Source organism: Anomalospiza imberbis, chromosome 10 (assembly GCF_031753505.1).
Source record: "Anomalospiza imberbis isolate Cuckoo-Finch-1a 21T00152 chromosome 10, ASM3175350v1, whole genome shotgun sequence".
Lineage (NCBI taxonomy): Eukaryota > Metazoa > Chordata > Aves > Passeriformes > Viduidae > Anomalospiza > Anomalospiza imberbis.
In genome coordinates this window covers 4,754,952-4,777,810 of record NC_089690.1, presented here as the reverse complement: position 1 = coordinate 4,777,810, position 22,859 = coordinate 4,754,952, and the positions used below count along the sequence as shown (strand labels likewise).

Here is a 22,859-nt window from a genome sequence, read left to right as displayed (position 1 = left end):
AAGGAAGCATATACAAACAGCCTCACAAAGGTATTTTCCTAGCAGGAAGCCACAAGCACTTCTCTGCTGCTCCGGCGGCAGCGGCCCCGCCGTCAATGGAGGAGCTGTGGCAGCAGTGCCAAACACACCTTACTTTCACTATGGGATTAACCATATCACAAATCACCACTTAAATCCTGCTTTATGATTTAGGCTTTAATTCATTAACAAACGCAAAGGCAAAACATGCGACAGAGCCTGGTGGAAGGCAGTTGGGAGAGCTTTGCTCTGGCTATCCCTATCCTGAGGCTCAGCCCTCTTTGGGATTAAATACCATTTTAATCAACAGTGTTCAAAAGTCTCATTTTTATTAGAAACTAGTGGTTAATTGCCGTACATTTTTGACAGCAATAAATACAAATCACTGAATATTCAATGTACAACTGGGCATGCTGGTGTTTACCGCTACATAAGGGATGTGTGTTTTTCTGTTATCCAAAGCTTATCTCTTCACTTAGGATGAGAAAATTAGGAGCTCATCTTCTGCAATGTACAAATTTCCCTCCCCCACTTCCATTTTGTGGGTTTTCTGGCAATAATATTGTTGAAAAAATATATTCTTGAGGACAGGAAATATCCTGAGCAAAGGATATCCAGCTTTATGACACTTAAAATGTTGTGCATTCCTCCCGATCTGTCACTGCACAGGCCAGCTGCCGACATGTGAGAGCATGTGCAACGCCTTGGGGTGGCCAGGAAGGGCCTCCCCCTGCATATTCCACCTAGAATTCCAGCATCACAGCTTTGGATAAACCAGCTCCTTCCGATTTCTTCAAGATTTCCCTTTTCTGTGTACTCAACCCCAGCCGCCTTCATGGTCCAAAGAGACGTGATGCAACGCAGCTTTCCAAGCACCGCTGGCTATCGGGAGCACATCCTCCCCAAGGTCTCCTGATAAGGTGCTTTAAAGTATGCCCACAACCCTCATCTTAATGGCCTAATCTGATGTAGGTGGCTTGCCCTTTCAGAGATCCCCTCGTTTAATTTCCTCAACAACTGCGCTCCACAAAAGCAAACATCCTGTCCCACTTCCAGAGCCAGATCCCAGTTGTGGCAGGCAGCTGCCAGCAGCACAGGCACCAGGAGAGCTGGGACGAGCAGCACGGATCCAGGTCATGCTGGGGAGCTCCACCAGCTGTCCTGTTACAGAGCCAGTTCACCCACTGGAATGGCTCAGAAGTTATGGTAAGGGACAGTTTGGTGTAAAATAAAGTTCGTCAGCTTTTCAAGCATCCCAGCCCTAAACTGGCATCCCCATGAGACCAGCTAGGGGCCCAACAAACACAGTTAATTGGACTTTTGTGGGTAACAGCAACTGTACAGAAATCTCCAACTTTTAATGAAGTACACAACATAGATACTGGGGATAGTCACACCATCACCTGCTGAGCAACTCTTCCCTGCCTGACCAGCTGCAAGCACCATGAAACAATCTAAAAGTTGATGATTTTCACAGTTTTCACAGTAGTCAGCAGCTTACATTTCATAACCAAAGGCAGACACATCTTTATAATCACGCCCACAAAAATCAGGATTCAATCCTTTAAGGCACTCTGACACTCCAGTAGCTTTCTGTCTCTTCCTATGAGGAGAACAGGCAACATCCAAAGCTAAATGCAAAGGAGCAGTTGAGATAGAGCCAAGGCTGCCACCTCTGGAATGAGGGCATCTGTTCCACAGGGAAAAAAAGGAAGCATTTCAAGAAATAAAAGCAGAAATTCTGACAGCACAAAACTGCAGCCATGACATTTGGACCTTTCTAAAATACATTCCTCTAAAGGTTTTTAAGTGCCACTTATTCTTTTAACAGGCATCCAAATCTAGCCTCGGTAATAAAACATGCTTACTCTTTACATCTTCCCTGGTCTCTATTTAAATATCTTTTCTTCACAAGACCACCAAATCACTGTGGTTTTACTGGAGACAATGAGGGGCTAATGCTCCTGTAGAAGACCTCAAAACCAGCTACCATTTTTGGTATGCCAAAAATGATGGAACTTCTTGGAGTGTTCTAATACAGCCTTAGCCAAAGGATATTCTCATTGCAATTAGTTACACTTACAATATCTGACAAGTTCATGGGTAGAGGAGATCCATTCCAAGGGAAGGTCCCTGTGCACTGGCCCTGGTGTCAGCACATGGACATGGAGATACTGACTCTCCTAACTCTGTCTTAGGGCAATGCTCAACCCCACACCCAGTGACCACCACGACATCCAGCAATGCTGCCCACTAAGGACACCAACCCGGACACAGGTGTAACTATATTCAAGGGAGTTTGACTAACTGAGTCCCATTGTAAACACACAGTTGAATTTTTACACAGCTATGTGGGATAGAAGACAGAAATCATGACTCTCACAAGAGATACCACCTGCACCTCTTCTCGTGGCAAAGCACACCTAAAGATATTTACTCAACTATGGCCACAGTTTTCATAAGAGCAACTATTTCCTTTGAAAAGCAGTTCCACACAGAGAAATATGTTTGTTGTCTGAACACCACATGCTTGGACACACTCAGGCTTCAGTCAGCACTGCAGCAACAAAAGTTTAATTGTAATGCTTCTCATTTCTGTTGGCTTCCCCTTGTTAGCTGGCACAGGTTAGAGCCTACTCGGTGCCTCACATCAATAACTGATGTTCAAAGTAAAATACAAAAAAAGGACGTCTTGATCTGCTCACAAGCACAGAGCAAGCGCTTTATTATAAAGTCATGTTTATTCCGGAACACTCAGTGCCTGGGGGAAACTTGCTTCTAGAAATACTGTGCTCAAGTATTTTATAGTCCCAGCAATGCTCACAATCAAAATTTACTCCCAGCCAGCAGAGAGCATCACAACTGCCCTTCCACCTCATGACAGTTCCCAGGTGAAGCTTGCTGATTTCTCCAGGCATAACTCACAGCGCTGGATTCACAACACCTTTGGGTCTCTGCTCTGAGATCACCTTCCTATCCCACCACCAACCCTCCAAAGTTCACCAAACTAATGGGTCTGAACATTTAAAAAGCTGAAATCAAGACATTTCCAAGGGCAAGTAGCTACATTAGACATTGCCAACAAGCTCTGACTAGACTGCAGGAGCGAGAAAGAGATTTTGGAGAGCACAGTGTCTGCTCTGACACATCTGCCCACGGGGCACAAAACGAATAGAGCCAACAAAGTAAGCAGAGAAATCTTTGTCCTTAGGTGACACTGAGGCAATCTACACATGCCAAAATTGTTGTGCAATTAGTATGCTCTTAATTCTGTACCCTTAGAGAAGTGTACTTAATCAAATGAAAACAATGCAAAATAAAGCAACCCAAGTAACTAATTAGCTAAAAGATGTAGAAAGAAAGCAAAATGAAGTGTCTAATTATATATCTTCAGTTCAAGTGTACAACACACTACAGACCTATTTAAAAAAACATACCACTTGCTAATTTAATCTAAACAATCCAACTAAACACCACTGCTGAATAAAACTGAAGAGAAAAAGTTAGGAAAGTAACAAAATGGTTAAAGTCTTTCCAGTGAGTTTCACTGAAGTCTTTTTACTCCATTGAAGTTAAATGACAAACTTGAACTGAATGTACAAGATTCAAAGCCTCCTTCAAGACAATTTCATGCAACACAATTTATTTGAGGACATTATATCAAAAAACGAGGCTTTTTTATGTTTTCTCCAATATCCACAGAAATTGCACACACTCCTGTCTACTCAGCATTTATTCTCACAGCAGCATCTCAATCGCCAAAGTCATTAAGCCTCTTGAGAAACTGGACAGGTAATAATTCATCAGGGGATAATTTCTCCCAAAAACCTTCATCCCCATTACTGCATTTCTCTGCCACCCAAACACACTCCAACACTTAACATTCTCAGTCATGAATGTACAATCTAAACACAAGTCATCGAAGCTGATCAGATCACTGACAACTTTAACAGCTCAAAAACTTCAGTGTTTTAGGAATAAATATCTTGAAAACAATGAAGCTCTGCTGATATGCATCAGAGAAAAAGGCCACCTACATGCTTGTCAAATTCCTATTTTTGTTCTAACCTGAACAACCACTACAGAAAACAGGCATCTGTAGGAAGGTGAGGGAAACAAAAAAGGTAATGGAGCATTTCAGAGGATATAAAGTCCCCTCAGACATTTGTCCAAATCCAGTTTCATAGACACCAAGTGCCAAATACAATGAACATTTCTGAAGTTTGTTTATGATAAGCTGGCTTTAGTTGTTTTCTTTTTAATTATATGTCACCATCACTATTCAGTAACAATACCTGGCATCCCAAATCCTTCCAGGTGTCCTGGAAATAGCACCAGCACATTCTGCAGAGAAATGATGTAGCATTTGAAAATACAATGGAAACATGTCCTTCCTTACAAAATCAAAGCAACTGTTATAAAAATTAAGGCATTTTCAGTACAATATACCAAGTTGAGTAAAATTCAGTTATTGAGTAGGAATGCATAAATTTAATTTAATCAGATGGACTTGAAGCTCTTTCTCATTAGGAGTAAAACATATTAAATGTCAGTATTTGCCAAGGTATTATCAATAGTTTCATGAAAATTAACAGAAGTAAAAAGATTGGACTTTGAGTTGTCTTAAGTACAATAATTGTCAATTTAAAGAGATTTTAAGGAGGACTTTAAAAAAACATTTTTAGAAATAGTCAAAAAGCCTTAAGCTGTACTCAACATGCAAGTTCCCATCAAGCCACATTAACAATCCTCTAAAAAACAGAATTAACCAAAAAGATGCTTGGAATTCCTTCTGCATTACACAGACCTTCCCATCTGCAGTCTGGCATCCCAGCTCTCTCTCATGCCTACCCTGAAATCCTTCAGCCAGCCTTGGGCAGACAAAGCCCAGTCCCCCAGGATGTGACAAGGAACAACAGAGAGGGCACAGCAGCCCCGGTGCAGATGACCCTGTGTACCCCAGCTGAGCCCACTGCTGGAAGGGCAGACCTCCACATACACACAGAGAGGGAAGCATGACCCTGAGCTACATTCTCGGGTGGAAAACCCAAACAGATCTCATTAATTGCTGCTCCGGATCTCATCAAGTTTTTTTTTTTTTGGATGCCTCCCAGTAGCTGAGATTTCCAACCAGCATATTAAAGGATATGTTAATAATCCAACAGTTCTTTCCACCACCTGGAATCCAAGACACACCTCTAAGGTACCTGTTACCTTTCTATTATCCATTCATACCTTGGTATTTCGGTGTTAGAGTTGTGCCTGCACTTCAAAGCTTGCTATCCCTTCCCCCATAAGGACAGGAGTAAAAGATCCGTGGACAAGCACTTCAAGTCAAACACACACCCTTTGCTATTTCAGGCTCTAACATAAGCAGATTACAGCTCAGCTGTGTCCTGTCTGAACTTTTGTTTCCCCTCTTGCCAATGCTGCACTAATTATCCCTGAGAAAAGACAGACTTTAATTAACAAGCAGTGACCAACTTATTTATAAAGTCTTTCTTCCTATCCGAGTCCTGCCTCTAAGTAGCTATTAAACACCAAGTTTTAGCAGTGAGTAATTAGGAGATATTCTTACCACAGAGTTAATGCAGAAGTCAAACAAAGCAGGAGATGCAGGTCATGGGGGCTGCCAGGGATGCCCTGTCCATGGGAGAAGCCAAGATGAGCCCCTGCCCCTGGCAGAGCCTTTTCACAGAGCCAGGGTCCATGTGCTCTTGCTGCACACGCTGCTACAGCAAGGCTGCGTGGCTTCTACCCAGTGCAACCTGCTTTGCAATGAGTAAGTATGAAAAAAACAGCTCTCTGCCTCAAGCTGAGATCCTCCCCTGTGAGAGTGGAAAGGGAAGATCTTTCTTGATGCCCTTTCATACAGGCAATGCACAAGCCCGTCTCTTCAAACATGAGAAACAAGAGCAGAGACAGCTTCAAAGGAGGGAAAATTAATTTTTGGGACAGGTAGCTAAAATGAACACTGAAGGAGAACATGTAATTTAAATGAAAACCAGGTAGTTGAGCTGGTTCTTTTAACTGGCACACCACCTGCTAAGGAGCACACACACAGCAGAGCACTGAGGAGCCCATGGGACTGCACCTGTAGCACTTCTGCACCAACCTTCCCTTAACCCTTCTCCTTTAGTGTGGGAGGTGGTGCTCAGGGAACCAGACTGGTGCTCAGGGAGAACCGCTGATATCAAACAGAAGAGGTACTAAAAGACTGAAGGCAAAACCCAATACACTTTTTGTCCATTTAACCAGGATGGTTCCTCTCTACCAGTCCACCCCAGCAGGAACGTCCCTGCCTGCTGGGGAGCACACTGGGACAGCTGGCACAGGAGGTGCCCCAGGACCCACTGTGCCCCACACAGGCACAGCAGGAGCCTCACTGGACCCTCACTGCCTGTGCCAGGATGGCCCTCACCCAGCAGCAAGGACAGACAGATATTCAAGGCTGACTTCCAGAGCAGCCCAGGGAGTTTGACTCACTGAGCCAGAACAAGAATAAAGGGAGTGAGAGGCAGGACTGACCTTTCAGTAGCAGCACCAACTCAGGGCTGTGTCATCAGGGCACAAACACGCACTCTGATGTACATCAGTAGTACTGTATCTACTGATATGCACATGGAGTTGGATCTCAGCAGCTCATTTTTTAATATCTTTAAGTTTAACTACTTGAACTATTCTGCAAAGTTCTGTACAGCAAACACTTGTGAAACCATTTCCTTCCCCCACTGACAAGTACTTAGAGAATTATTTGATTTACACCACAAAGGGAATTCAAACATAGCTCAAGAGCAAGCAAAACTTCCTGCACCATACACACTCAACCTATATAAGATCTGTGAAAAAAAAACCTCAGTGTTTTATTGTCCTTGTGACTTTTGTGCACTCAATACCCAACAGCTGCAAGTTTCATCTTCACAGAGCCAGTCAGAATCATCCCATGAGAACTTCTGAGTCGCCACAGCAATCAAATGTTATTAGAGGGAGATTAATTGGAGTCAGTACATGCAGTTTAGGTTTAGAACAACAAATGCTAATTTCCCAAAACTGATGAGAACTGAGGAGGAAAACAGACTAAAAAACTTTTATCTACAACTGTAAGCTCTTTTTTGTTTTTCCAGAAAAGACAACTTGAAAAATGTTGATTCCCTTGTTTGAGAAAGAGGGAAACTTCAAGCAAAATCCTATCCTGATACCATGGTAAGAAGACAAAAAGATAATGCAGCATAAAAAAGGGGTAAAAGAGGGAAGCTAAGAATAGACAGTGAAAGTAGTACAGAAATTTGGTAAGTGAAACCAAGGCTAAAGTCAAGACAAGTCAGACAAAGAAAAATAACCATGACTTGCAAGAAAATAGAAAATGAGCTGCATTCTAAAACAAACTAAGGAGGACTGAACTCCAATAGCAGCATAAGCCTACTACAAAACAGAAGTGAAAATAGGGCTAATGATGCAGGGGAAAAGAATTTAATGAATTCTTATGTTTGGTATTTGGAAGAGCTACAAAATGCACTTGTTGACTTACCCCAGTGGGCAAGTCAGCCCCAAAATCTTTCAATTAAGTTTTGATTCAAAGAAATGCCTGACTTACTGCCAACAACAGGACACACTGATGCCGAGGGATGGAGCAGAGAGAGACTGTGTTAACCCTGCACCAGCAGCTGAGAGGGAAGCAGGTTGGGAGTGCAACTGCCCAGTGCAATTACATCCCATTAGTAAGACACAGCTTTCAGATAAAACAATCAAAAGGCAATGAAGGATTCCAGTGATAAGGAATGCAAAGATAGGAACAAAACCAGCATTGTCATTCTATATAAAACAGGCCCTGTCAAACAAATCCAAGTGTGCTCTCGGCCGAGATTACACCTTTGCTTGGAGAGCTAGCTGTGTTAGCACATGTGTGTTCTTTAGCCAGCCTCTGACATGGTACCACACAACACTGATAAAAGAGTTCACTCTGCACAATCAACATGAAATATCTTCAATGTATAAAGAGCTGGCCAGCCAAGTGACCACAGATTAATCTGTGAGCTGATAACACCGTGCTCCCCACTGCCCAACACATGGCACAGCAGCCCTCTCAAAGGGCTGGCATTTTTATATGGTCCCAGGCCAACATGGACAGGACATTAAAGAACAGTAAGAAGACATTAAAGAACAGTAAGAACCAGTGAGCAGAGCAGGAGCCAGGCAAATCAGAGCTGGGCACAACATTAGAAATGAAAATCCAAAGATTAGCTACTGAAGTAGATAGAATCAGCCAGGGAAAGTGAGCAGTATTTCCTCCTCTTATGGAAACATGACTTCATGCACTCACCAGAAGTATAAATTACAAGTCAGCCAGGATAACTTTAACCTTTCTAAAAGAGAACTATAACCTTACTAAATCAGGTGTGTGCTGTACTGCCTACTGACAATTGTATCAGTTTGCAAAGACCTAGTTGGCACTTGTAAGGAAACTGTTCTTGTCCCCTACCCCCAGCAAGTCAGCCTTGTACAAAGACTTCCTACAGACACAATAAAATATGCTGAGCAGAGGGCAAGTAGTTATTGCCCTCTTGCCAAGGAAGCCTCCTCTGGGAGAGGCTTTCAGAGGTAGGAACTGCACACATGCACTTGTCAAGAGCTGCCTTGGGGAGGGAAACCCCCACACATGTGCAGACCACTAATAAGATTTTTAGTCCTGCCTCAACTGAAACAAGCTCCAAACAAAGTATCTCCAGTATTTTCACCTCTCTGTCTTGTTTTCTCAGCTGCAAAATGGGGATAATGAAACACATCACCTCTGTTAGTGCCCTGGTCTCTTCCAAGGGAAGAAGAATCAGCATACTGGTTATTCACCAGTGTTTATTTAATGATTTCCTACTAAAATTGACAGCCTGCCCTGGCCAGTAACACTAATTATCACTTCATGGGATCTGTTTGACTGTCCACATAAAAAACTACAGCTTTACACTTCAAGTTTTTCATACTGACCTTCCTAAATCAGGAAATGCTTAGCAGTTTGTGGGTGAGACTGAAACTAAACCATACTACCCAGCCAGCATTATATAAAGCCCCACTGATCACTTCTGCTGTGCTCCTGGCTCTGCCAACCTGCTCAGGGATGCTCCCTCTGCCCCATTCCCAGCCACATTCTTCCAGTCAGCTCCTGGCCTCCCACCAGCACTTTCACCCCTGGAAGCTGAGTTAGTTCTTGTTGCCCACGTTAACTTTTTCCCTTGCCACAGTGGGCTGAAATCCCACCAGAACAATAAAAATCAACATACTTTGCACCAACTCAGCCACGACTGAGCAAGTGGCCATGATGTGAGATGCTGTTCCCAGTTGTTTTATTAACTCCCCAGTCAGAGCAGTTTAAAATGGAAAAAAAAAAAAAAAACCAAAACCGAAAAAAAAGCCACTTTTAAGTGCACTGGCTTATTGTGATTTTTAATTAGCAGCAGGATTTCAGATAGTGCACACCCATGGCCCCAGAAGGGGGTGAGGAGAGTACGTGTGTGCGCTTGTGAAACCATTGTTCCTCCGTCAAATACAGCTCATCCTCCAGCCCATCCGAGTTCCCAGCTGCCCAGTCACACAACTTCTAAAAGTTCAACAGCTGGGTGTTTTATAACCCTGGAGAACTCCCAAGCCAATCCTTACGTCTCTGGCAAGGAGCCCTGGCCGAAGGCTGGGGACCCCACGGGGAACGTTCAGGGCTTCACCTTCCTCCTCCTGCTGCTGACAAAAGCAAAGTCCACACTCATGCACCCAGCACAGGGTTTTGTAAGCAGCAAATGACAGAGGCATGGGCAGCGGCTGGGATCCAGGATCTGCAACCATCTGCAAGTTTGCTTGGCTTTTGTTTCTCTTTCCAGCACTAACAGATGGAAACAAGTTCTGAGTTCTTCTGCTTTAGCATAAAGACAATTATAACAACTTATACCCCCCAAAGCAGCTTGGGAAAAAAGCACATCACAAGCTTAAATGAGAGTGTTGATAATATATTCAAGTAAAACCTGACTCTTGAAACCAAAAAAAATTCCACCCCAAACCAAAACCTCAGTTGGATCACAGAAGACATCTCTATCAATAAGTTCCTGTGACTCCTATGGAAGAGGAAAAGGCTCAATGAAGGTCTGCAGGACTCACTGCGTCCCCCTCTTAGTGGAGGAGGATCCTCATCTTAAGTGTTTCTCCAAAGAAACATTAACTTCTGTTTGACACAAAAGCATTTCTGCTGGGAAAGTGGAACACCACAGGTCAGTATTAAAGTAATTTCAGTGTAGCTACCAAGCAACCAGCTGGATAATCCCTTCTCTACATGCTGACTTTTTCCTTTTCCAGAGTCCTGGTGCAAGCAGAACTAGCAATCTGCTGGTTTTATAACCACTTCTGAAGCTGCAGATGACCAAATTAAATTTTCTTTTCCTTATCACTGAAAGTATTTCTACTTTGGCATTGCACCTTTGTTCACTAATTTCACTTTTTAAAAAACCTTTTACCTTGTATTTCAGTATAGCTTCCATCTTCTGTCAGCAAACAAATTCAGGCATTTTGATTTTAAAATATTTAAATTTACATTTGTATAAGCCTGACCTCGTTACCTTTTTTCCCCCTAAGACAAAGTGTAAACAAAAGTTTATCTCGCATTCTGATTTTGCTTTGAAGCCTGTGATTATCTGAAGAATTAACATACTCTTTCCTAGAGATTATCCTCGCTAAGTTTTGGATACACACCTTTCCACTTTGATAAGTGATCCACCACTTTTGGAAAGCACCTTTGTTGTTTTGCCTGATGTTCAAAGCTCTTTGAAAGCCGCCCATCTCCTTTCCTGGAACTATGTTACATCAGGACCTTCTACCAATAAAAGCAGCAGGACATGAAAGCAAAGTTCCACCAGGATTGCAGCCATACTGAAGCTGCTCCACCAGTATTGTACAGCTCTGCACATGCACAACTTCAGGTGCAAGCAGACTTGGAAAAAAGTTGCCAGTTGAAGTTGAATGCCAGTTCATTAAAAAATCAAATGCCAGTTCATTAAAAAATAAGGAGTAGATTTATACATTTTGCAGCTGCAATGAATGCCCACAGTACTTTCATCAGACTATATTTCAAGTTCTCTGTTCTCCCACTTCCTTGAAATCCATCTGCCACTTGCACACTCCTTATTCATATATGGGAATACCACAGCCACATATTCTCTAACAGCCTTGCATTACGCCCTGTACATTAAAAGTACTTAGGTCTTTCTGCATGCCCTAAGTTGGCTCCTGTTTAGATAGCTGGGCTGGGTTTGGGCTAAGCTGCTCGATCAAATTCTAAAGAAGTTTTTATTTATTGACATCTTGCATCCACACGTTCACCTGCCAGGACTGGCTTTTGGCTTAAACAGTCCTGTATGCATTCAATGTTTACCTCTCTGATGGATTTAGAGATAGTAAAGTTCATTGGAACTTCTTTCCTGTTAAATATTTCTCCATCTCATCTTACGAGAAAGGCTTTCCACACTTCCAGTCATGCTTGTAACCCTCACCTGTAACTCTACCACTTCAAATTTACCCATCTTTCACCAACATAGGTGATCAGAAAGCACACACTTTCCAAAACAAATCCCAGAAGGACTTGCAAAATAGTGTTAATCTCCCTTCCCATCTCTATTAAATGCAAAATAAGATTCCCCCCTTGGGTGGATACCTTTCTTCATGGCTGCATAACCACTATCAGACCACGTTCACACTCTGGTTGAGCAGTTGCACAACAAAGTCTCCACATCTGCTCAAAGAAACTTCATTGCTAATATCGATCACAAAGGTCAGGAAGAGATGCTGTTGGCAGAAAAACAAAGAAAACCTTTGTCTAATATACTAGAATAGCTAAAAAAGGTATTTATCTGTTTCTTCCAACTGTGTATGACAAGAGAAGAGTTGTTGCTTCCCCTTCCCATCTGCCAAATCCTTTCATAAATGCACAAGTCGAATATTGCAAAACATTTTCTGAGAAAAGTAGGGATATGCAAAAATACTAAACCAGTGATACTTTCTACAGTATGCAGCCAACACAAAATACTCACTGAAGAACCAGTCAAATCATCCTCAAAATTTTTAAGGAAAAGTCTTCTTCATCTGAATCACCTACACTTTGCATACAGCCCCCTCAAATTGTCTTGCACTTGCCAGGCAATAGGAGCAGGAGGAGGAACAGTCCAGGGAGCACAGACAGGACCTCACTGCACCCCTGCCCCAACAGAGAGAAACCTCCTGCCCAGCCAGCCCTCCTGGGAGAACCCTTCAGGGAACCAGCAGATCACAGTTACTCCTCACTTGCTCCACAGAGCCACGATACTTCAAAAAAAAAAAAAACCAAAAAAAAAAACACAAAAAACACAACCCAAAAACCTACGTATCCATAATTAATGGAAAATAACTCTTCCAAGGACAGAAGAAGAGGGAAGCTGACAGATCCAATCTGCCATCCCCATACACTTTCTAACTCGAACACAAACCCTCTGCCTGCCATGTGAGGTTAGTCCAGGCAGCAGGCCAAGGCTTTGCATTTCCCTCCCCAAGTGAGAGGACAGATCTCCCGCTGCCACGTGGCTCAGCAGAGCCAGGGAGCAGCACCTCGTCCCCAGCCAGCACTGCCCACAGCTCTGCAGCCGCAGCACCTCCACGTCACTGCTGCTGACCAGGCTGGGTCAGATCTGCTCAAAGGTGGTGTTATCACTGCCCAAGTGAACTCAGTCACGTAGGAGTGTATTATTGTATTTCCTTGTGTTTCACTGTGAGAGAACGTCACGGAACCTTAAATTATAGCAGGGCCAATAATAATAATACACTTGGTCTACTTGCAGACAGATCCAGTCAGTGCTATTTTCCGTGTCTTCGCATATCCGTATCTCCTCCGTCCCAATTCTCACATTTCACTCGCCTTCCTCCCCTTGCACTAACCCAACAACTGAGGATACACTGAAATCAATACACTGTAGTCTAGAAAAATCTAACAGAGGAAAAAGAGACTAGAGAAATAAGGATTTAGTAAGACAGACCAGAAAGGACTCAGACATGCTAGCAAGGGCAGGACTGGAATAGTCTAGAAGGTCTGAGAAACTGAAAAAACTTTTCACAGCAACATTTCAGAACATAATATCATCCTGTTTGACTGCATGATCGCAAAATGCCAAAAGGAAGTAAAACCGTTGATGTCTAACTTCAGAGTTTTAGATCCACAAATATTGCCTTTACAGTAACATAGCAGCTCTCACACATCCACTGAAGCAACCTATTCAGACAGGCATAAAAATTCAAGTGTAGCCACCTCGTTCATTACACAGATTGTGGTTACAGAAATATCTGAATGACTTGACTCTTTCGTTTTATCCAGAAGTGGCTGCTGTGGAAGAGATCAGAGATCCTTTTGGTTGCACTCGGCAGAATTGCCTAATTTCCACCACATCACCATTTCCTGCCCACCGAACAAGGCAGCTGGAACAGCTGGACAAGCACGTCCAGCCCTGTTAACCGAGAGGGAAAAGGGTAAAGATAAAACACCACACACACGAGAGCTTGCAGGGAGAAGACTCTTAAATCAGGTAACAAGACAATTCCTTTCTGTTCTTCATACCCTCGCAGTCGTGGGCGTACAGTTCCCTGACTGCTGCTCACAGTGCTCACTGACCCGAGGAACAGCCCTCAGGTCAACAAAAAGTTTGCACTGTAAGTCTAACGAAGTCACAGAGGATGTTTATGTTTTGTGCAGTCACTAAAAGCACCGCTGAACTTAACAAGCAATAATAAAGATCTGTTAGAGCAGCATATGGAGTTGCGAAAATAAACATGTGTGGAGCAGAATAAAACAAGTTAATTTCACCACCAGCTGACACACAAGGAACAAGGATTAAGGCTCAGATCATAGACTCATTAAATGGTTTGGGTTGAAAGGTACCATAAAGCCCATGTAATTTCAACACCTGCCAGAGGCAGGGACACCTTCCACTATCCCAGGGTGGAAGCCCTGTTCAACCTGGCCTTGGACACTTGCAGGGATGGGGCAGCCACAGCTCCTCTGGGCAACCTGTGCCAGCCTCACCACCCTCATAGTAAAAAATTTCCTCCTAATACCTAAGCTAAATCTATCCTTTCAGTCACTTTTCTCCACTTTGACGTCAAACTCTGCAGAACTTTTGCTCCGTGGAAAAATCTCAGAATTCCTCTTTAGCCATGAGATCTCTTATGCATTGGTTATGGTCAGCTAAGAATAATGTAACCTGCAAGAGTGCGACCCTAGACCTTCATGAAGCAAAACTGGTGCCCATGATCTAAAATTCTCAGTGAACCTTATTTAACTTCCTGGCATGGTGGCAACAGCTGAGTGCTGCCCCGCAGTCCACAACAGCCATCCAACAAGACATTACCTGGGTCTCTGATGAAATCTACAGGATATTTCTTACTCCTGAACATGACATTATTACCTCACCAACATTTAAGTTAACCACAATGGGAAACACAAAGTCATTCTGGTTTGGTCCTTTAAGGTTCCTGTTTGTTGACTTCTGTTTTTGTTTTGAGGTCCTGCCGAACTCAAATGTAATTTAGTTTTATAACAAATAAACCAAAAGGACAACATACAAATAGGTAGTTACATAAGAAGACACTGTGGGAATGAACCAGCTACCTGCTTGAGTGCAAGCAAAACACAGAAGTACCAGAAAACCAGGCTTCACTTCTGCTTATTCTGGGTGTTTTATCAGTATTAGAGACCAGGAAAGTATCTACAGCAGCATAAGTAACAAACTTCTGATTAGAGAACAGTGAGAAATTGACTGTCAAACAAACTGACTTATGAACATACTAACTTATGCCCTGAAATGCCATAAAATTAACCCTTTATCCTCAGAACAGCCAACATACTTTTCCTACAAGTACAAAAGGAGGTTGAACTCTTCAGAGCAGAGCTGACAGCCTGCAGGGTCACAGTGCACAATGAGAGCAGGGGTCAGTCTTTTGGCATCGAGTCATTTTCAACTGATCCAGAATCTTAAGTGCTGTTTCACTCCACAATTTCTACAGGGGATTATTTGTGACACTGACATTTCCTCTGCTCCTCCAAGCCACGCAAGGTCACTCATTTAAGAGGAGACAACACATGTACATGTTCAGACATCAACACAGACATAGTGAAGCACCACTTAACTATGATTTATACCGAATTTAGATTTTTTTTTTTGCCATCCCTTTCCCATAATACCACCAGCTTTCTGCAGCTCGTCCTGCTTCTGGGTTACTCTCCAAGCCTAAGTTCTCCACAGACCATGTGCAATTTAACTCCTTCCACTGCTGCCACCTCTTATGACAGCCAAAACACGAGGCCACCTCACTACACCGCCAATCTCTCATTTCCTTCCTTATAATAATACCCCTGCCAACCAAGCCAGGAAACTTCTGACCCATTCCTCAGAACCAGCTTTTGAAGATGGATTTGCCCTCCTTGTATGGCTGGCTGGGACCCGTACCATCAACAATGCCTCAGCCTATGATCCAAGGAGCAGCACGTGTGGTCCTGTCAGATCAGGCCACTCCATCTCCCTGAAGCACACAAGGACCACACACCACAGCCTTCTGTACCCACCTTGGGGCCAAGACGCAGCCACCTGGGCTGCAGTGCAGGGCACGCCCCACTGCACACGCGGAGGGACACATTCCTCACGTCCACACGCCTGCACTTCTAGCCGTGCAAAGGCCGCACGTCACAACCAGCGCACGAACTCAAAGGGAAGAAGACAGAAGGGAATGCAGCCTTCCACAAACACAGATCTGCTGCCCCTCCCTCAGCCACATCTGAAGCATTCAAGAAAAGCCAGCTAAGAGCAAACATTGTGCCAAATTAAGTATTGTGTCTCTAGCTGCCCAGTTCCCCAGGAGCAGGGATCGTCAGATGGGCTGCTCAGGAGGAACACTGCTCCTGTGACCAAATGCTGCACCCCAAGCTTCCAGCCTGGAGCACAAGAGCAGAAGAAACCTCACTGCATGGCTAAGATCACCTTTAACAGCTTTGCAACCAACAGAACATAAATCATAGTGAGAGATAATTAGAAGGAAAACCCTACTGTAGTATCAGGAATCACAGGTGGCTAATGAATAAGTGTGTTAAAGAAAGGATGGACAAGTGGGACACTGAGAAATGCAGGCCTTGGAAAAAAAAAAAAAACAACAAAAAACCAAAGCCAAAAAGCCTCAGTAAAGCAGAAGCCAATTCCATAAAAATACAGAGTAAGAAACAGTTGTTTTCTTTGAACTGCCACAGCTTCTAACACTTTCCAGCATTTGAAAATACAGACTTGTTGCTCTCTCCTCCCCAAGGCAGGCTTTGAAAACAAATTTCCTAGTTTACCTGCCAAAGCAGAAGACGTGATAGCAGTTGAACATCCCTCTGCCCTGCTCAGGGGATGACTCAGTGGAAATCAGCCCTCAAGAAACGTGTTGCCATCCTTCAGACAATGCAACCAAATAGGAACCAATTCTTCACCTTAAAAGTCATGCCTTCCAAGGTAGCCACAGTTCAATACAGGACTGCATAACAAAACAGGACTGTATAACAGAGGATCACTAACATGTTTTGGGGAAAATCTACAGCTTATTTTTAACCCCGTTTTCAATTTTTAATACGGTTAATAAAAATGCATCTCCTAACAAGACTATAAAATCATTTCCTCAGAGCTTTAGAGTAGCACAAAAGAACAGGACATTAGTGTGTTCTAAGCAAAGTGAAGTAAGAACTGGTGAAAACAAGACTAACATTCTAACTGATCAAGCCAAACACACCCCTCAAAGTCAAACACCAGTTACCATCTGCTACAAGAACAGAAGAACACACAAGCATGTATGCAACCAGGTCCCAAACATGCTCCCACTTCAAATATATCTAGAAGAATCAGGTACATGGTATATTCCAATTTGCCTTATCTTGTCACAAAAGGAGGAACTTTTTCCACTTCAACATAAGCCATTATTCCTGGTACTTTAACATCATATGAAAGACAAAATACTGAGTCCCCCAGTAAAGCAATACCCTTCATGGAGTCAGTCAAGCCAAAGCCATACCTTTGCTTTTCAAACTCACCATTTCTATGAGTGCTTGTAGATAAAAAAACCCCACACACATTATTTGGGCATTATAGACCCCAAAATATTCCACAAGCTCTGCAGTTCTCACTGGGTCTCTTCTGCTCTGTTAATTCATTCTAATGAAGTGATGCTTCTGGTTGCCATACATTTGCTAGTAACAAGTCACTGAAGGCAATTTTTTCCCTTCTGTGAGTTGACATCACATGAGTCCACAAAAAACACAGGTTGACCAGAAGGAAACCTACCCAGTGCTCTCATTATCCACAAATGCTTTTCATCCTTTTTCTCTGCTGCATTATTCCAAAGCAATAAATAAATAAGGAGCAGAGCAATATGTAGCACTGAGTAACATACCCAGACCAGTTCAAGTGTCTGCAAGCATAAGGTCACTTAAGTTACCTGAATTGTCATTGAATAGAGACATACTTCTACAACAAAGGCAAGTTATAAAGTGGAATGAATAATTTCAGCTAACAAACCATACACTAAAGGAAAATGGTAAGGTCATCCTGAAACAAATCAGGACAACTCTCTACTCCCACGCTGTTTCTGCTATCAAGGTCCAAAATATTCACTACATCTTGCTTCACTACAGTTCTGGGTTTGACTAAAGAATTGTGCAGAACTATTTGGGGCAAAAGATAACATAGGGATATAGGCTATAAACATTGGCATTTTATTAGTGGGTGACTGGAAAACAGGGAGCAACCATGTAAAATTGGCACAGCTGCACATAGGCCCAGAGAACCTACAAACTAAGAGCAGATTGGTTTTGCTATTTCAGATTAAAAGCATGGGGAAATCTGTCCACAACATTCCAAGCATCTAAAGGGTCATCCAAAAAAAAAAAAAAAAAGAAGCAAAGGGTCATCTAAAATTGTTGTTTATTGAAGTTTTTATTAGCCTCTTGAAAGGAATTTCTTTCTCTCTTTTCAAAGCATGCCATATGAAACATTCCTGGAAGCATGAAGTAGATGTTTAAATACATGTATACACACATTTATTATTAGAGTCCTTTGCAAGGACCTAATAATAGAGAAGTCCATAATTATGTATAAGGCCATGATAAGAGACCAGGACGTAAAGCATGTTTTAGGGTATTTGCATTACTGCCACAGAATTGCAATACACTAACTCAGCACAGAAAAATCAGACAGGCTTATCACCTTCATCTCCAGAGAATTCAAGTGTTTGCTCTCAGTTATTCTAAATCTAAAAAATAACAAGATACACAAAAACACAACAGCAGAAACTCCTCTCCTGAATCCATCTTGCCATTGCACTATCTTACAGAATGAGGAGCAGATGCCAGAACAAGCAAATGCCACATATCAGTATTAGCTGCAGTTTTGTCCTCTCAAAAAAAGAAATTATAAAATATGTATTTCATTACTTAGGAATTGTTTATTGCTTCATATTACAAAACTAACACTATACATAGCTGCAGTTTACTAAGCAGAGTATCCACATGGCAATTTTCAGTATATCACCATTATAAACTGTCACCATTAGAAAAACAAATAGAGAATGTTTCTTAGACTGTTGGCTTTTTGTCTGTTATCTGCTAACAAACACCACAATTTACTTGTAAACAAAGGATTCCTCAGATGAAAGGCAGAAGGCATGTCACTGGAGAAGCCCTACATTTTAACATCTACACTCAAGGAAACCCATCCTTTTCCCAATTAAAGGCACCACAAAGCTTTGCTCCAAGCTGCACTGCCTGGGACTCCAGGGAGTATTCCTGCTCAAGAACAGACTTTAACACAGACGATGTTTTTCTTGTGTAGTTGCTCAACAGCACCGTCATTTTTCATCCAGAGCAAAGCACAGATTTACCATCCACAGCAGCATTTCTGAAAGGCAACTCATCTCTCCAACACTGTTGCAAATTCCACAATAAATCACATTTAATTAGTTTGTGCCTTTTTTTTCCTGGCTGTCTGGAATCCAACAGCGAGCAGGCTTCCAACTTTAATTCTGCAAAGAGGTGCTTAGAATAAACTGATAAAAACGCCAACCACCACGTCCCCACTGGAAGCTGTTTGGAGTTATCTGCTTGCTGACACACCAGCATTCCTGCCTGTAGATGGCTTTTTACCGCTGTGCATCCAGCGGCTCCTATTTCCACTGCCTTGTTTGAAGAACTTCCCTCTTCCCACATACCTTCCATCTCCAGGGACAGATCACACAGGGACACTAAACCTTGGCTGTAAACACCACGAGTTTTGATACTGCAGTTTCCAAAGGATCCTCCACCACTCCGCAGTGCAGAGAACAATCACTGAGGCACAAATCCTCTGGGCAACGCTTGAGAAACTTTGCCTCGCCACTATTTTGCACAGCTGAGATTTACACAGGGCTCTGCTGGCTGCTTCTGCTATTTATTTTTATTTGCTATACACCAAAGGCTACTGCAAACAAATGGCATTTCGATAACTTGTGGCACGTTGCTCAGAACAATTCCAGCGACACTATTTCCAGACTTTAAACCCAACAGCCACATCCTTGGTGGAGTGACAGGACGCTCTCCCAGAGCGTCCCAAACTGCCACCCCAAGTGCTCCAAAGAGGTCACTCCATCTTCCCCCATGTCTTTTCTTTGGGGGGAAGTGGCAGACTACAGTGAAGAAAAAAGCACTGTGGAGAGTAATTTGTTTGATTCAGGTGTGTTCAGGCTCTGGGCCTTGTATTTAATTACATGTGTTTAGCAGGCATTTATCCTCACGCTACAAACATTTATTCATACTGTAAATGTTGGTTCTGACAACCTACTTTTTTGAGGGAAAAAGCCAATTATACTTATTAGAAAGTTCATTAATACAATCACACAAATGCAGAATTTTGCTGCGTGGTCTGTATATATTTTCTTGCACAGATTTATGAACTGCAGAAGTTTGCTGCCCTTAACTGCTTCTCTTTCTCAGAAAAGATAAAGGAAACTGTAAAGTGAGGAGAAAAAACCCAAATTTTCTGCTAAGAAAGAGGTATGATGGAGAAAACTTGTTTCAGTTCCCTAAATACTACACGTAGAAAAAGAAGCGCCAGAATAAATACGTTTCAGATTGGAAGTTACAAACTTTTCTGAGACTAAAGATAAAATACTAGCAATATGGAGTTACGGCTCTGAGCTTCTTGGCTATAGCAGAATATCAGCTTATTTTGGCTGCTAACTACCTTCACTTCTTATCCTTTGGCCAACTATAGGCTAGAAGCATGAAAAAGCCCTCTCATTGCTGTCCCAGCAGTGACCTCAAACCCAACCAAATGAGTCCCAAAAGCACAAAATTTAAAAAAGGAAAAAAAAAGTAAAATATATCACCTTCCACACAGACTCATCTCAGAGCTACATTATAATCATAAAGTCGCTAAAAGATACTGAATTGGGAAGAACAATACACGATACTTCTGGGGCAGCAGACGTTTCTGCCACAGCAGGGTCCCAACACAACCACAAATCACAACTGCTTTGAAATTAACGAGAGGGAACCACAGAAGTGCTGAAGATTAAGAGAAAAGCACTAACAGACCGCTTCTGTGCGAGACCCGAAATGACCCCGGGAATTCGGCCAAGAATCATTTTCTTACTGGTAGCACCGGCAGCGTATTCTCCAAGTGCTGAGAAAGACACACGGGCCGTAGGTGACCAGGGCAAGAGGAGCAAGATGCTTCCACTCGGGAGGCAGCCCTTGGCCGTCCCTGAGGTTTATGGAAGCGATGCCTTTATCTGGATTCCCAGCCAAGCACACATTGTGTCATCCGTGTCCAGACCAGCCGCTCCCCATCAGAACAAAGCGCAGACCCAGACCAGTACAGGCACTGCCAGGCCTGGCACTCCCAAACTCTTTTAAGCGAGCTCTGCTGCAAAAAAAAAAAAAAAAGTTGAGAAATAGTGTTCTACACTTAAAAATCTGTGGAAGTTTGAAATGCCATTACCTAGCACATTGTTAAACTCGAGTCAGACTGGTTTGGCACCTTTCAGGAACGTACCGGCTGAGCCCTGTGTTCTGCAGGGTAAGCGGTTAAGGGATACAGCAGCTGTGGTCAGGGCACAGGTAACTGGGATATGTGAATCCTGTTCTCACAAAGCCAGCACGGAGTTGGAATAGCAAACAAAAAAAAAACAAAAATAAGGAACGTCATTCTCTCCATATCTCATGTCCCCCCCACCCCACCCCGTGATGGGGTAACTACCCCTTTAAGGCCAGTACTTTTATATACTCAAAGGACACAAAGAAATGCAAACGAAATACAGAATTACTAATATGGAGAGAGGCAGGCTTGCCCCACGCCTTCTATTCTACAAATATAGATGGGATAAATGGTTCGTTACATTTAACTCCAAGCCGCACTACCTCCGCCAAAGCCTTATTGAAATAGAACATTTCTGAGAAGGGGGGGATGCAGCTGTGGTCTTAACCGAAGAGAGGTTAAGCTTTTAAAAAAGGTTGTTCTTTTTTACTCCGTCTGCTGGTCGCATGCCATTTTAAAAAGGTGTCTGGCAAGCAAAAATAAAAAGTTTCCAGGTCTTTCCTTCCCCAAGCCGCGTCTGCCAGGAGCCCGGCGGGGAGGACGGGGCCAAGAGAAGACGGTCGCGCCTTTCCCCAGCTTTTTCTCCAACATGCCCTCTGGATCCCGACGTTCTGGATGCGGAGGAGCCCTCGGTTCCTCCACCTGCCCGCACCCCCGGCCGGGCAGGGGGCTGCGGAGCGGGGCGCGGCTCGGGGGGTGCCGCGGGCAGGCGCCCCGCACACACCCGCGGTGCCCGCGGCCGCCGCCGGCACCGACCGCTCCCGCACCTCTCCTCCGGGAGCCGCAGCGCGCGGGGAGGGCGGTGGCGATGACAGCGGCCGGGCCGGCCGCCCCCAGGGACAGCCGGGCGGTGCTGGAGCGCCCGTCCCGCCGCCAGCCCCGAGCGCGGCCGCTCCCGCCCGCCCGCCCGCCGGGCGCTCCCCGCGGCGGAGGGAGCCGGCGGGGCGGGCAGAGAAACTTTCCACCGAGTGCGGCCGCGTCCCGCCGCCGAACAAAAGAGCCGGGACCCGCAGAGGCGCCGCGGGGCGGGGAAAGCGGCTGCCCGGCGCTCGGAGCGCAGCGGAGCCGCGGCGCTCCCCGCAGCGCCGCCGCGTCCTTACCTGCGGGAGGGCGGTGCGGGGCGGCGAGTCCCGGTTAGCTGGAGCGAGTGCCGGGAGGGCTCGGCGGGGATTCCGCCATGTCAGTGATGTCGGCACCACATGGGGCCCCGGCCGGCCTACGCTACCGCGCACTCTGGAGTAGCGGCTCCCGCCGAAAAGGCGGCCGAGGCGGGCGTGGGACGGCGGCCAGCCCCGCTGCCGCCCCGCCCCGCGCCGCCGGGGCGGGCGCTCCGCGAGGGGCGGGCACGGGGCGGGCACGGCGCCCGGCCTCGACCCGCTCCGGCTCCCGTTCCGCCTCGTCCGCCCGCCGCGACCCGCTCGTCGTCACTTAGGATCGTGGAATAACAGAATTAGAGAATCGTCAAGGTTGAAGATGAGCCAGTCCAGCCGCCCAGCCAGCAGCGCCGCTATAACCCCTAAAGCGCATCGCCCAGCGCCGGGTCCAGACGCCTCTTTAACACCTCCAGGGGCAGTGACTCCACCACAATCCGTTTCAATGCCAGACCACCCTAAAAGTAAAACATTTGTTTCTAATGTCTAATCTGAATCTCCCCTATCTCAGCTTAAGGCTGTTTTCCTCTCACTGCAGGTGCGGGAGAAA

The 22,859-nt window shown here is 44.4% G+C and overlaps 1 protein-coding gene across 1 annotated transcript in view; it reads right to left on the bottom strand.

Moving 5' to 3' along the window:
- FNDC3B (fibronectin type III domain containing 3B) overlaps positions 1-22,503 on the bottom strand; it is a 188,792-nt gene extending 166,289 nt beyond the window's left edge. The window contains exon 1 of the mRNA XM_068200294.1: positions 22,259-22,503. The gene's annotated coding sequence lies outside the window, so the exon portion shown is untranslated. The remainder of the gene's footprint in view (positions 1-22,258) is intronic.
- Between the last annotated feature and the right edge of the window lie 356 nt (positions 22,504-22,859).